General features: G+C 39.5%; 1 protein-coding gene across 1 annotated transcript in view; it reads left to right on the top strand.

Moving 5' to 3' along the window:
• LOC109933936 (PC3-like endoprotease variant B) overlaps positions 1 to 15,235 on the top strand; it is a 746,762-nt gene that overhangs the window by 428,886 nt on the left and 302,641 nt on the right. The window lies entirely within an intron of this gene.

The following is a 15,235-nucleotide window of genomic DNA, read 5'->3' as shown; positions in this document are numbered from 1 at the left end:
ACTAAATTTAAAATAGTAACTGAAATGAAGGATAATCAATAAGAATTCATGCAGTCTGTGTTTACATGTTCATTGGATCAATAAATGAAGGTTAATCTGAATTATTTTTGTAACATTCCTACTTTGTTCATTTAAAATACAGCTAACAGGCCAAATCTTCTTCTGGGCTTGAGAAAGCCTAACCTGTAACCTGATACATGACTCACAAGTTGTACATCCAACCTGTGACTTCACATGTCATTTTTGTCTTCTTACACAGGAGTCAGCATCATAGTGCTGTTTGTGAGTTGATATATAATGGAGGAGGAGCGTGGGTATGGATGCAGACTAGTTAGAAAGCCTCTCGGTTTTTTGACATTGTATCCCAGCTCCCAAAAATGTTTAAAGCCCCTCCATAACTCAACCCCTTACCTCCGTCATCCCAACCACCATTTGGCTGTCCCATCCCCTTTAAATCACCAATGCTACCCCTAAAATCATTCATGCCACCTCTATGGTCCACCATCTATCTTCCATAGTAACTCACTAATCACAATGTACAGGTCTTAGATTCCATGCAATATGATAGAAATATTTTACATTCCTTGTGGGAAAATATGCTGAATCTTACACCATCAAATAATGGCCTCCATTTTATTGATACCTGAGAGAAAAGAAATACATTCTGTCATGTGAAATAATTTCTTGTAATATTTGCAATCGAGTTAACTTGTGTGACCAAACTAGAAACTGCACGCGAGGTGCTATCTGTTATTAGAGTTTCTACCGTGTTCTCTGTTGTCAAATGGATGGAACATCTATGTTGTGAAACCCATTAGTACTTGGAACTCACAAATACAATTGTACAATCGATGTAATAACAGAGCAGATAGTAAGGATGTTTTTCCCCCAAGTTTCAATCCCAGGATATTTTTCATATTATCCAGAGCCATTTATTATCACAGTAGAAAGCATGTCAGCACAGGCGACAAGACATGTACATTTTTCTCTGATCATTTTTTCCACTCGTAAAACACTGTAAATCCTGTTGACAAACACAAAAGGTTGCTCAATGTCGGGCAAAATTCTCTTTTAAGACCAGATCCCTATGATGAACCATTGCATTAAAAACACAACCATGTTGTAATTCAGTATCTAATTTTGTTGATACACTGAAATTTGTGATAAATTTCATCACATCATGACTCTATAGCTTTGACACAAGTAACAGAGAAGACAGCAGTCTAGAATGGGTGTGGGAAGAGAGAGGTCTTAAAAAAAGTTCGCTATGTGGTGTCTAATAACCTACAACTATGGACAGACATAAATTAAGGTGATTTATAGGACATAAGGAATTGAAGAGACTTATGTAGTGATAGAGAGCAAGCAGCCTAAGGGATACCAGATATATACTACAGGCTTGTATCTCAATGTACAGTAGCAGTATTGGCTTGAAGTGTAAAATAAAGTGTAAATGACATTTGAAGGTGTGAAAACGCTTTAAGCTTACCTTTCAGAATGTTCCAGTTCCCTCAGCAGGCTTTCTATTTTCCTCACAAAGTGTGAAAACTAGAGTGAGCCTGATGCACTTCCAAATCCTTTCACCACCAGACAAAAATTATGTGCAGGAGAAAATCCAATTTTCATTCCCATTTAAAATGGCAAACCTGACCGCAGTTGACGTGGATTTACGTTTGGTCACATTTGACATTCCCAATCTGCAAAAAAGCCAGAGGAAATTAATGTGCTGAAAATACAGAAGAAAATCAGATTTCTTCAAAAAATTATGGCCTGTTGCACACTGAAATGCACCTCTAAACTCGATAGAAATTCAGTCCAAGATATTTTAATTGTAGACAATTGAAACAATTATTATAATGTTAACAATGGCAGTTGAAGAATACCACTCCTTTAATCATATAATGCATAAACGGAAGCAGCTCATTTGAAATATTTCTGCAATAAACCTCCTGTCTGCATTTCCTATTTGATATAGACTGAAAATTCTAGAACTTCAATCAGTTCTCAAAAATGAGGCCAAGCATCAGTTTAATTTGACTAATTTAGTTGATAATTCTAATTAGGCTGCGACTATTGGCTGGTTATGCAGAACAAATGAAAACTATCAAAGTGCTGTGAGTTAGATTATTTATATTTATGCATGCACATAAGCGAAAGGATCAATACGTATCCATATAATGAAGTTATTTATTAATCAACTAACATATTATTATAATTAATTCTTGGGATGTGAATGTCACCTACAAGGCCAGTATTTGTTGAATTATCCATACTTATCCTTAAGAAGGTAGCGATGAGTTTTTTCCTTGAATTTCTGCCATGTGTACAGTGTAGATACACCCACAATGCTGTTAGGGTGGAGAGCTTAAAGATTTTGGCCCAGCGACACTGAGGAAGCCATGATATTGTTCTAAGTTAGGGTGGTTTGTGCTTTGACAGGAACTTGCAGATGGTGGTATTTCCAAAAGCCTGCTGCCTTAGTTGTAGTAGGTGCCTCAATGACTGTTGAACAGTGTCTGCATAAACATAACATAAATATTTCACCTAGTCTTATGTCTATATCTACACTTCAGGTCTTGGAATTTTTATATCACATGCTCTGAAAACCTGTTTATTTCTTAAATTCCTTTGTCTGTAAAGTAAGGCGTTATGTTTATCAATGCTCTCACATGATCTACTGAGCATGTCCATTCAAAGCCATACCATAATAACATAAGATCATATGGCTCCGAGATTTGACTAAAGAAGATACCTACTAAACCACAATTCTGTATATATTTAATGGTCGATAAACGTTACTCATTTGCACTATTGTTATACGCCTTGGGAAAGTGGTGGCATAGTGGTTATGTCACTAGACTATTAATCCAGGACCCCAGGCTAATGTTCCAGGGTCATGGGTTCAAATCCCACCATGGCAGATGGTGAAATTTGAATTCAGTAGAAAATTTAAACTTGAATTAGGAGCTAGCCAAATAGTGACTGTAGAATCATTGTTAATTGGCATAAAAACCATCTGGTTCTTGGATGTCCTTCAGGGAAGGAAATCTGCCACCCTCACCTGGTCAGGTGACTCCAGACCTATAGCAATGTGGTTGACTCTTAACTGTCCTCTGAAATGGCCCTAGCAAGCTACTCATCAAGGGCAATAAGGAATGGGTAATAAATGTTGCTGGTCATTAAGTTTCCCTCTGAGCTGTGTGAGCCCAAGGATCCATGCGCAGCAATTGGCGTGTTGACGCTGTTCACAGCATCTGTTCGCAGAAATCACTGTGGTTCACAGATCTGGGAGGTCCATCAGAAGTGAAGAAAATTAACAAGACTGCTGATGCCCATATCCCATGAACAAATAAAACAAAACCACCTGGAAGCTACTACCAATTTTCATATCTCTAGTGTTGGTGTTGGTATGAAGGGAAGGCTAGAAGAAGTAGCACTAAGTGACAAGAAAAAGCAGCTGTAGATACAGAACTTCAAAGACTGTCATGCAATTGGAACAGACAGGTGGGAAGAATGCCCTGCCCAAACCACTGAGCAAGTAGGTGCAGAAAAGTCGGATGTTTTGAAACAGCTGCTCAAAGAAGCCTCTGTTTACAAAGCACATGGAAGAGAACCTTTAAAGGAAGCTCTACGCAGGAAACACAGGCGCTAAACTGTCAAGGTATCCCTTTTCCTGGGGAAATTGTGGAGATTGGTATTTTGGACTGGAGGCCTAGGACCAGTGGTGTTCTACAGGGATTGGTACTGGGTTCACTTTTGTTTGCCATTTATATGGACGATTTGGGTGAGAATATAAGAGGCATGGTTAGTAAGTTTGCGGATAATACCAAATTTGATGGAATAGTGGACAGTGAAGAAGGTTATCTATGAGTACAAAGAGATCTTGAACAATTTGGTCAATGGACTGAGGAGTGGCAGATGGAGTTTAATGTGGATAAATGTGAGGTATTGCATTTTGGGAAATGCCAAAGGTAGGACTTATACAACTAATGGTAGGGCCCTTGGTAGAGTTGTGGAACAGAGAAACCTAGGGGTTTAGTTACATAATTCTTTGAAATTTGCATCATAGCTAGATAGGTGGTTAAGAAGGCATTTAGCATACTTGCTTTCATGGCTCAGACCTTTGAGTACAGGAGTTAGAATATCATGTTGAAGTTGTATAGGATGTTGGTGAGGCCGCTTCTGAAGTACTGAGTTTAGTTCTGGTTGCCCTGTTACAAGAAGGATATTATTAAATTGGAGAGGGATCAGAACAGATTTACCAGGATGTTGCCAGGAAGGGAGTGTTTAAGTTATAAAAATAGGCTGGATAGGCTGAGACTTTTTTCACTGGAACATAGGATGTTCGGGGTGACCTTATAGAGGTTTATACAATCATGAGGGGCCATGATGAAGTGAATGGCAAGGCTCTTTTCCCGAGGGTGGGGGATTTCAAAACTAGGGGGCATATTTTCAAGATGAGAGGAAAAGGTTTTAAAAAGGATACAGGGGCACAATCTTTTTACAAAGACAGTTGTTCATGTGTGGAATGAACTTCCAGAGGAAGTGGTGGATGCAGGTACAGTTACAGTATTTAAAAGACATTTGGATATTTAAGTGAATAGGAAAGGTTTGGCGGGATATGGGCCAAATGCAAGTAAGTGGGACTAGTTTAGTTTGGGAACATCATAGGTGTGGACTAGTTGGACTGAAGGGTGTGTTTCCATGCTGTGTAACTATGAATCTATAACTAATACTAGAGTGGTGACATTGAAGTGAATGAACATTACACAGACTTGAAATTAGATACTGGAGCCAGAGATACAGTTCCATCTGATGGACTTAAACGGCTGCAAAATTGACTACAGCCTCTGATCATCAAACTTCATGATCCATGAGAAAACAACCTCAAAGTCAAAGGTTAGTTTGGTGCAACATTAAGGTACAAAGTCAAAGAACTCTTAGAAACTCTATGTTTTGCAGACCTAGCAATGCTCATTCTTAAGCCTGTATAATTCTGAAACTTTAAAATGGAAGAAGTCAACAATGAGGAACAAATTAATGAATTTAGAAAACCATTTGCAAAATACTTCAGAAGCCTGGAAAAACAGAATATTCAATATGACAAAAATTGGAAATGTAATATGACAAAACGCAAAAAGTGTTTATAGCTAGAAAAGTGCCATGCTCATTTCTAAAAAGAGTAAGAAGTGAGATTAAGGGATGCTTCACCAAGGCATTGTTTCTCCAGTTGCAGAACTGAGCAAGTAATGATCTACTGCTGTACCAGGTCCCAAATCAAATGGATCTGTTGGAATTTATGTTGAATTTAACACATTTGAACAAGATAGTTGAACAGTAAGTACTGCCAATAGCAACCACAGCCAAGGTCCTAGTCCACAAAGCAAATAGCATAATGAGTAGATTCTGACCATTTCCGTAAAATGAGTAGTACAAACTTCTAACTACCTACATATGTTCCCAGTAACCTCATTCTGCAGCAGTACTTTGAACAGCATCACCAGATCAGCATCATTGAAGACCTAGTGGTCTACAAGGAGAGATTGATGATCCCATGTGGCTGTACCTTTGGACATCCCCCTAGTGATTCGCCAGGAACATGATGATATTTCCAAGGGTCTGGCCAGGATGCAGTAATCTGTATGGTGACACTGGCCATGTATCTTGCCATCTCTGCCCGAGGGGCAACTTTTTCATGCGGAAGATGGTTCTTATGCGGAATGAACTGCCAGAGAAAGTGATACAGGTGGTTACAGTTACAACATTTAAAAGACAGGTGCAACATTTGGACAGGTACATGAATAGGAAAGATTTAGAGGGATATGGCCAAACACAGGCAAATGGGACTACTTCAGTTTGGGTAACTGCATCGGCATGGATGTGTTGTTCCACACCTAATCATCTACAACTGTGCCACTTGTGCCTTTCACCACAAGGAACACAAGGAACAACCTCTACATTGTTTTTCCTGGTCAGGCTGGCAGAAAGCCTTAGTATTGACCTATCAAAGTAAAGAGAATGCTATTTTTCAATCTTGTATATTATTATTTCCATTGGCTTGAGGTGCAGAAGAAAAATCAGCTCACCTCTGAAGCAGTTATAACTACTCTGAAGGGGATATATTTCATGCACAGAATTCTTGAGTTGTCGTCTCTAACAATGGATCTACAACATGTGAGACAATTCACCAATGAGTGTTTCCAGTCCTTTGAAGCATAATATGCTTTGTCCATGTCATAATTTTGCTGAATTACCCTCTGACCAAAGGAGAAACCAAGAGGGGCTAAGCAACGTTAAAGACATTCTGAAGAAAATGTGAAAGCTTTAAATTAGCCCTGCTTGACACTGTTGTAGAACAACTTTGTCTTATTTTCACTTTTGATTGGCTGAGATGCTGCCTTCCTTCACTTTATCATATGCGAACACCAAGCATCACAATAGACTAACACATTCTGGCCAGGCAGAACAGTATAGACAGACAAGGATCATAATAAGAGACACAGGGCTCATACCCTGGCCACATTGGAAAGGGGAAAGATGGTGTGGATTAGGAACTGGCAGTGATTGCAAGGTGATCAGCAACTGAGATCATACTTTGTCCAGACAGAAACCAGCATTGTTCAATGAAATTGGAGCACCTTGATTTAAAAATATATTCCCTGATGCACAAGAGGCAATGGCTTAGTGGTATTATCATTGGACTGTTAATCTAGAAACGCAGATATCAATTCTGGGGACCCAGGTTTGAATCCCTCCACAACAGATGGTGGAATTTGAAGTCTGGAATAAAGAATCTAATGAAGACCATGAATCCACTGTCAATTGTCAGAAAAACCCATCTGGTTCACTAATGTCCTTTAGAGAAGGAAACTGCCATCCTTACCTGGTCTGGCCTAGATCACATGTAGGATTCCAGACCCACAGCAATGTGTGGTTGACTCTGAACTGCCCTCTGTGCAACTAGGCATGGGCAATAAGCACTGTCTTGACAGCAACACCCTCATCCTGTTAATGAATAAAGGAAAAAAGAGATGGAAACTGTGACTACACAACCAATAATGGCAGGGTTTAGACCAAAATTAACCTCAACAACCTGAAAAGAACTCTGCATGTGTTTGAGGGTGAGTGAAATCACACCAAAGATTATCCCTATGAAAATAGAGATTTTTAAAGGCGGTGTAGGAGGGATGTCTGAATAGTGTGTAGAGATAGAGATTTGATGAAAATGAGGAGTAAATCACCACACTTCTTTATATAGTTTAATAGATAATAAATGTTACTCATTTGCACTGGTAGCATGTTGAATCTCCAGCTGTACCAAGCTCCAGAATGCTAGTGACATTTATATAATCCAAATTTATAACGGGATTTGGGTAAGTAAACTCATCAGTCCAATTGCAGAAGATGGTTGTCAAATTGATGTTAATTGTCCACGCTGTTTTCAAGAAAAGAATCTTCATATGCCATTCTTTTCTCACAAACAAAATTTCTGATGTCCTGAACGGAAGTTTTGAAAACGTTGTGTCACAAAAAAAATCAGGAGCTCAGATGTTTGACAATGAGATTATTGTATTTTTCAATTCCCATGTACCTTGTATCTTTTAATACCTAGGTTACAGTTTACGTTCCAAAGTGTCAGGTTTTCCAAAAACCTTGGGCTGGATGTTGATAGTTTGCCCAGAGCCATGACTCTGTGAGTTGAATTAGGATTGTAGAGTCTGAATGTGTGTAGTGTACAAATTGTTCAGAATGCATCTTGGGCTTTTCAAATAGTTAGACTGCAGCGACATCCATCTTTAGCCTCTAGCACTTTCAAGTTGTTGTCGTTTCAGCGCTTTTTTTCTGTAAATAATTATGAAACATAAAATGACAGATTTTAAAAGTTTTATTGAGGTCATGTTGAACAGTGCATATTTTGGCTATCAGCAGCAAATTGCAGAGTGTACAGACTGCCTGTCTGTTGATAGGGAACTTGGCCTATTTTGAGGGTGAAGCCTTATCATCTGTGCCCCATTTGGCATCCTGGCTGGCGCAGTATTAGTAATAGTAAAGAGGATCCAGCCCACAGGAAAATAATGATCATGTACGGATGGGAACTTGGAGCAATTTTAGTCCACATGGTTTTGAAGTAGCTTGGAGGTACATTCCTGCTCCTCCTCGTCCCGAGACCTGAAGTTAAGTTTTGGGAAAGTGTAAAGAGAGATTGGGATAAAAGACAGAGTCGGTTGAGAAAGAGTGAGATTTGAATTGGGAACAAGAGGTGAAAGAAAGATGGGGATTAAAACCAGAGGGAGAGCATGAGTCTCCCTTCATTAATTTTACTCCAAAAACTTAACATTTTGAAGCCGACCCCTAACTATTCACTCTTATTTTGTTGGCTATCAGGAAAGTTCGATAATACCTTGCACCTCTGAGGCTAAGGGAAAATGAAAAAAGTGGAGAAATTGGCAGATTGGCGGTATTTAAATTTGATTTCATATTTAAAAAAAACACATTAAATTTTCGCAGGCAAACAAAGCATCAAGAAGAAATTAGTGTACGAGAGGCATTAGCTAAATGTAAAAATGGATAGCAAAACTTTCTACAGAAAACTAAAAAGGAAAAGAGTAAATAAAGTGAGTAGTGGTCTTCTTCAGAGTGAAAATGAGGAGGTACTAGTAGATTGTAAGGAAGTGGAGGATGAAATGAACAAATGTATCTGTCTTCATTATCCAGGATACAAAATAACTTTCCAGTGAGAAGCTGAAAATCAGCAGGTGGAAGGGAGAAAGGAATTTAGCAAAATTCCAATTGTGAGGAAAATAGTCAGCAAACTGACTAAGCTGTGAACTGACAGGTCTCTGGGCCCTGCATCCTAGGGTCTTAAAAAAGGTGGATAATGAGGTAGTGTTGTTGGTGTGAATTTTCCAAAATTCCTTAGATTCGGGAAAGGTACCATTGGACTCAAAAGTAGGAAATGTAACCCCCTTATTCAGGTAAGATAGAGGCAGATAACAGGATACTGTAGGTATCTATCACGGGGAAGGTATTAGAATTGAACATAAAAGAGATTATAGCTTTGCGCTGAGAAAAACTCAAGATAATCATGAAAAGTCAGGGTTGTTCCATCAAAGGGAAATCATGTTTAACCAACTTATTGGAGTGCTATGAAAGAGTTAAACACGCTGTAGATAAAGGGGAGCCTGTAGACCTACTATACTTGGATTTCCAGAAGGAATTTGAAAGGTGCCACATCAAAAGTTAATACCAAAAAAAATGCTGATGGTGTAGGGCAAGTATGGCCACAATTTCTGCATGAAAGGGCCATATTTCAATTTTTCTCTTCCTGAGGGGGGTAATAGGCAAATTTCAAGAGGTAGGGGTTACCACAACAGCAAACATGAATTTCATCGAGAAATGGTGGAAAGCAATTCATTAATCATTTAAATGAGTAATTAATACAAATGACCATTAAGAAGTAGCAAGCAGCAAAATGTAATAATAAAGCCAAAATTTGCGTTGTTGGTTTAGAAGTAGGGGTAGAGAGAGAAACAGAAGCAGTCCCAATTCTTGTCACCATAGAAGGGGGTGCTGACCAGGGCTGAGCTAAGGACTTGGGTTTCACTAACATTGGCCATGGGTTACTTCTGGGATGGGCAAACTATGAGCTGGCCTCAACAGAATTCACATGGAAGTGGGATTCGGAAGTGAGTTGGCTTTCAGCCTAGAGATTCCTCCTCTCACAGCCTGCTATGTCTCAAACCTTCTTCCTTTTTCCTCTCTCACACTCTTATCTTCTTCCTCCTCCCCTATCCATTTTTGTCTGTCCATCTTACCTCACATCCTATCTCTATTGTGCTTCCCCCCCACCGCCCCTCTTTCATTCCACTCCTACGTTGTCTGTCTTTGTCCTCTAACTTCAAGGAAATACACCATAAAATTCTAAACATTTCCACCTGCAAAATTACCCCACCAGGAAACATTTTGCGCTGACATGAAAGTGGCCAGATTTTATTTCTTTCTGGACTGATTTAAAGGCAATTTGGTAAAAGGCAATTTCTTCTTTAAAAATTATATGAAAGAAAATTTAGTGAGAGCAACGCAGCAGTCTGACCATCATTCCCCCCATCACCAATTGGGCCCCAACTGCAGTTTCTCTCTGCCATCTGACTCTCATTACCTTCTCCCCCTGGTGTGACTCTCATTTGCTACCTCTCCTCCCCAAACCAGGCTCTCCCTGAAAGCCTTCTATTCCCAGGCCAGACTGGTGACTCACCACCACAAGTCTGCTACCCACTGCTCCTGACTGACTCACCGTCTGGTTCTTTCCAGCATTTGGGGCTGAAAGACTCAACAGTAAACTTGCGCACACAGGAGAGAAAGATACTCACATTGGAGGAGCAGCTCATTGCAAAATCTACCATTTACATTTACCTGTATTTAAAACTCTAGCTTCAAATAAAACCAAAAAAAAAATTTTACATTTTTTGTAGTCTATGATCCTTCTTGTGCAAGGCCAGGTAATTATTAGCTATGGAAACCGTGTGAATGAACTGTAAATTTGTACACTAGTAGAGCAGGCATCAAACTGTATGAAACACTGGACCCTGTAGGCCATTTGTTGGCCATCCTTGTGTAGATGGTAACATATTTGCATGGATAGAAAATTGGCTGACTGGCTGACTGACAACAAAGAGTATGCATGAATGGGCCTTATCTGATTCAGTGATTATGTGATGAGTGGAGTTCCTCAAGGGTCCAAGCTGAGGCCTCAACTTCTCAGAATTAACAGCAATGATTTAGCTGAGGGGAGCAAAGACATGCTAGCTTAATTCACCAACAATAACAAGGTTGGTAAGAACGTATGTTGCAAAGAAGACATAAGGAAGTTGCAGACAAATATAAATAGGTTGAGTGGGGTGGCAAAAATCTAGGTGATGGAGTATGATGTGGGAAAACGTGAAGTTATTCACTTTGGCAGGAAGAATGAAAATATATATTACCTAACTAGAGAACTACTGCAGAATTCTAAGGTGCAGAGCAATTTAGAGATCGAGTTCATGGGGTTTGAACGCAGGTACAGGTATTTCTGCTATAACCTGTGTTTCGTTAACGCAAATTGGCTGTAACGAGATTGATAAGTAGTGGACGGTGTTTGGATAACGCAAACTTTCTACTTACAGTATAGTGATTTTCTATAGTGATTTCCCCATAACTTGATTTTCTATAGCGCGAGGTTACACAAGAGCACAACTATCATGTTATAGAAGAAATACCTGTACAGCAATTAAGCAAGAGGGCTAATGGATGCTATCCTTTATATGAGAGGAAGGGAACATAAAATAAGAATGTTATGCTTCAGTTATACGGGGCATTGGTGAGCCCATATCTTGCTTACTGTGTGCAGCTTTGGTCTCCTTATTTGAGGAAGGAGACAGTTCAGAAGAGATATGCTGGATTGATATTGAGGAGATATGGTTTGTCTTCTGAGGATGGTTGGATAATTTGGGTTTGATTCCACTAGACTTTAGAAGAATGAGGGGTGATTTCATAGAAGTATATAAGATCCTGAATGATCTTCATGTGTGGTGGATGTGGAAAGGTTGTTTCCTTTTCTGAGGCAGTCCAGAACTAGAGGCACTGTTTTAAAATTATGGGTCATCCTTTCATGACAAAGTTGAGAAGAGTTTTGTTTTTCTTTGAGGTTTGTGAAAGTTTGGAACCCTCTGCCTTGAAATATTTTAAAGCCAAAATGGACAGATTCTTCTATAATAAAGCAAAGAACTGCAGGTGTTGGAGATCTGTATCAACAGCAGAAATTGCTGGAGAAACTCAGCAAGCCTGGCAGCATCTGTGGGAAGGAAGCAGAGTTAATATTTTGAGTACAGTGACTACCCATCCTCAGAGCCACTGGACTCAAAACATTAACTCTGCTTTCTCCCCTCTGATGCTGCCTGACCTGCTGAGTTTCACCATCAATTTCTGTTGTTGTGGATAAATTCTTGTTAGGCAGGGGAAATCATGGGTTATCAGGGCTGGATAGGAATTTGGAATTCGAAATACAGAGAGATCGTCCATGATCTTATTGAATGATGGTTCAGATTCAAAGGGCCGAATGGTTAAGTTCTTGTATTTTGTATATTTGCATGTGACAGAAGACAGAGAAGCGCAAATGATTGGACAGGGAACTAGGAGGGGATCACTGAGGACATTGTCTTTCTCCCCCTGTCTCTAATATAGGCTGAAACTTACTGATAGCTCCATTGCCAACAGGCCAAAGTATAAATTCTACCCAAAAGGAAAGAAGGAAAAAAAACAGTGATAATACCACTAAATGGAGGAAAGCCAAAAGAAGAGTTACGGGAATAGAAACAGAAGAGATTCAACACCTTTAAGACTTCAAAACTGGCTAAGAATGTGACTATCTCCTCCAGATTAATATATGCAATGCAATGAGAGATCAATTAGTTTTCATTCATTTTGTTATGATCCCTGATGTGTTCACCAAATGGATATTACCAACTGCTTAGAGATCAGAAACATTTGTTTTTAAACTCAACAAATTTTGAGATTCCAGATATTAGCTAAGAGAATAATGCTACAAAATTTCATGGTTTTGAACGAACAAAGTTTATTACACAAGGTTAGAAAAGTAAAACAATCGACAATAACGGACAGTTAACATACTCTAACATGCAGAATTGACAGCAGTTAAGGATGAATTAGTGGACAAATTGTGATCAAGTAATCGCAGATCACGTGAAGTAACAAATATGAGGTCAAGGGCAGGGATTGGCATTGTTCATTGGAATAGTAATCTGGAGACCCCAGGCTGACATTCCAGGGAGATGGGTTTGAATTCCACCAAGGTGAGTGGTGAAATTTGAAACATGGAAGCATAGAAACCAGGAGCAGGAGTAGTCCAATTGACCCTTCAAGTCATTTCCACCATTTAATGTGATCATGGTTGATTCTGTATCTCATTGCCATAATCCTGCTTTTTCCCCATACCCCTTGATGCCTTTAAAACAGAAAATGCATCTATCTCTTTCTTAACTATATTGAGTGACTTCATCTCCATCAGCTTCTGTGATAGAGAATTCCACAGGTTCACATTACCCTTTAATGTTTCCTCATCTCAGTCCTAAATGGTCTATCCCATATCCTGAAATTGTGTCCCCTGGCTCTAGACTGGACTCCTCCCTGCATCGAGTCTGTCCAGCACTGTTTGAATGGTATAATATTTCAAGCAAATCCCCTCTCATCCTTATAAACTATAGCGAAACCTGTTGAATCAATCTCTCCTCATATGACAGTTCTGCTGTCCCTAGTATTGCCTAATTAATTGCTGTTGCCCTCCCTCTATTGCAAGTATATCATTTCTTAAGTAGGGAGACCAAAACTATGTAGAATAATCCAGATATGGTCTTATTGCAGTAGGACATCCCTACTTCTGAATTCAATCAAATCCTCTTACAGTGAAGGCAATATACCATTTGTTTTCCTAATTGCTATCTGCACTTGTCTGTCTAGTTTCATTGACTATAGGACTACTTGATCTCTTTATACATACACAATTCTCAATTTTCAATAAAAATCTGGAATAGAAGAAAAGCTAGCCTGATGGGAACTATGAAACCATTGTTGCTTGTTGCCCAATTCATTCACTCAGCTGGTCCTTTAGGAAAGGAAATCCGCCATTCGTACATACTCTGACCTACACATTGACTCCAGACTCTTAATTGTCTCTGGGCAACTAGGGATGGGCAATGAATGCTGGCCTAATGAGCAACACCCACATCCCATGAACAAATTAAAACTTTGATGGGTCTCAGAATTTCTCGGCAGTCCCCAGATATTGTTAACACTGTGGCTTAACAAACCTCATCAAAACTTTGTTTCCTTTGCAAGGGATTCCTCCTCTTCACTTCTGAAAACCATGCTCTGAAATTTCCTCGAAGGCTATCCTATCACAGAGTTGCCTCAATGATTGCTCACATCCTGATAGTTCACTTTCTTCCAATGGAACCTCAAACTACACACCAACAGATTAGGTTTCACAGAATGATACAGTGGCAATGATGACTGAATCCACAGAACCAGAGGTCAGTAGTAAAAGTTTGAAATGGAACATCAATGATGGCAAACCATGAGACCAGTGCAGCAGTCCAAACCCAGAGATGGGGAATAGACCTGAAGTAAAACTCAGCAGTGGTAAATGCTGGTTAACAATGGACCTTGAGGCCTACCTAGACATTGAACCACAGAATGAGAAACCGAAGAAAACAGGAGAAAGCCTGCGGCAAAGTACTTCATTAGCAACAGGAAGAAATTAATCATCCACACTACATAAAGAATAGAAATGAAAGAATGTACAGAGATGGGGAAGAAACAAGCATTCAGAAAATACGGCAATAGCAATCACGTGAACAAACGGGGCATGGTCCAAGGAGCTTGACTGGTGGGAACCCAAATTAGTTAGTTTTGTAGAGTCACAAATGCAAAGAGGAATACCAGGATAAAATAAAATAGCTTTGAATGGGATTTCAGAGCAAACATATTTGTCCTTTCAGATGCTGTGCTCTGTCTGAAGATTCTTGGGCTCAGTTAATCTTCCATTAAAGGTTGAGGCTTGGAAAGTACAAGGATTAGCTAAAGAGGCCAGATATGTGTTATGCTGAGCTACAATGGGATAAAGTTTAAGAGGAAACCTTGTATATAATTCTTAATTATTACAGTTTTTTGTTAAGTGGAGCCACTTGTGTAGCTTTATCATTTAGCAGACACTAAAGACACTTCAGTCCTAGCATTGCAAACACTTCAATTCTCTCAAATCAAAAATTGGGAACAACAGGAAGAGAACGTACCAGCAAGGAGCAAATGTTTCAAGAACAGGTTCTTATTTTTTATTATTTTATATTCATTTGTGGGATGTGAGCATCACTGACTGGCCAGCATTGATTGCCCATTTCTTGTTGCCCTTGAGAAGGTGGTGGTGAGCTGCCTTCTTGAACCACTGCAGTCCACCTGCTGTGGGTTGACCCACAATGCTATTAGGGAGGGAATTCCAGGTTTTTTGACCCAGTGACAGTGAAGGAGCAGTGATATCTTTCCAAGTCGGCATAGTAAGAGGCTTGGAGTGAGCTTGAAGGTTGTGGTGTTCTGAAATATCTACTGCCCTTGTCCTTCTAGATGGAAGTGGTCATGGGTTTGGAAGGTGTTGTCTGAGGATCTTTGGTGATTTTCTGCAGTGCTT

This window comes from Rhincodon typus, chromosome 6 (assembly GCF_021869965.1).
Source record: "Rhincodon typus isolate 14 chromosome 6, sRhiTyp1.1, whole genome shotgun sequence".
NCBI lineage: Eukaryota > Metazoa > Chordata > Chondrichthyes > Orectolobiformes > Rhincodontidae > Rhincodon > Rhincodon typus.
Note: the sequence above shows the minus strand (reverse complement) of the source record. Positions and strands in the feature narration are given on the sequence as shown.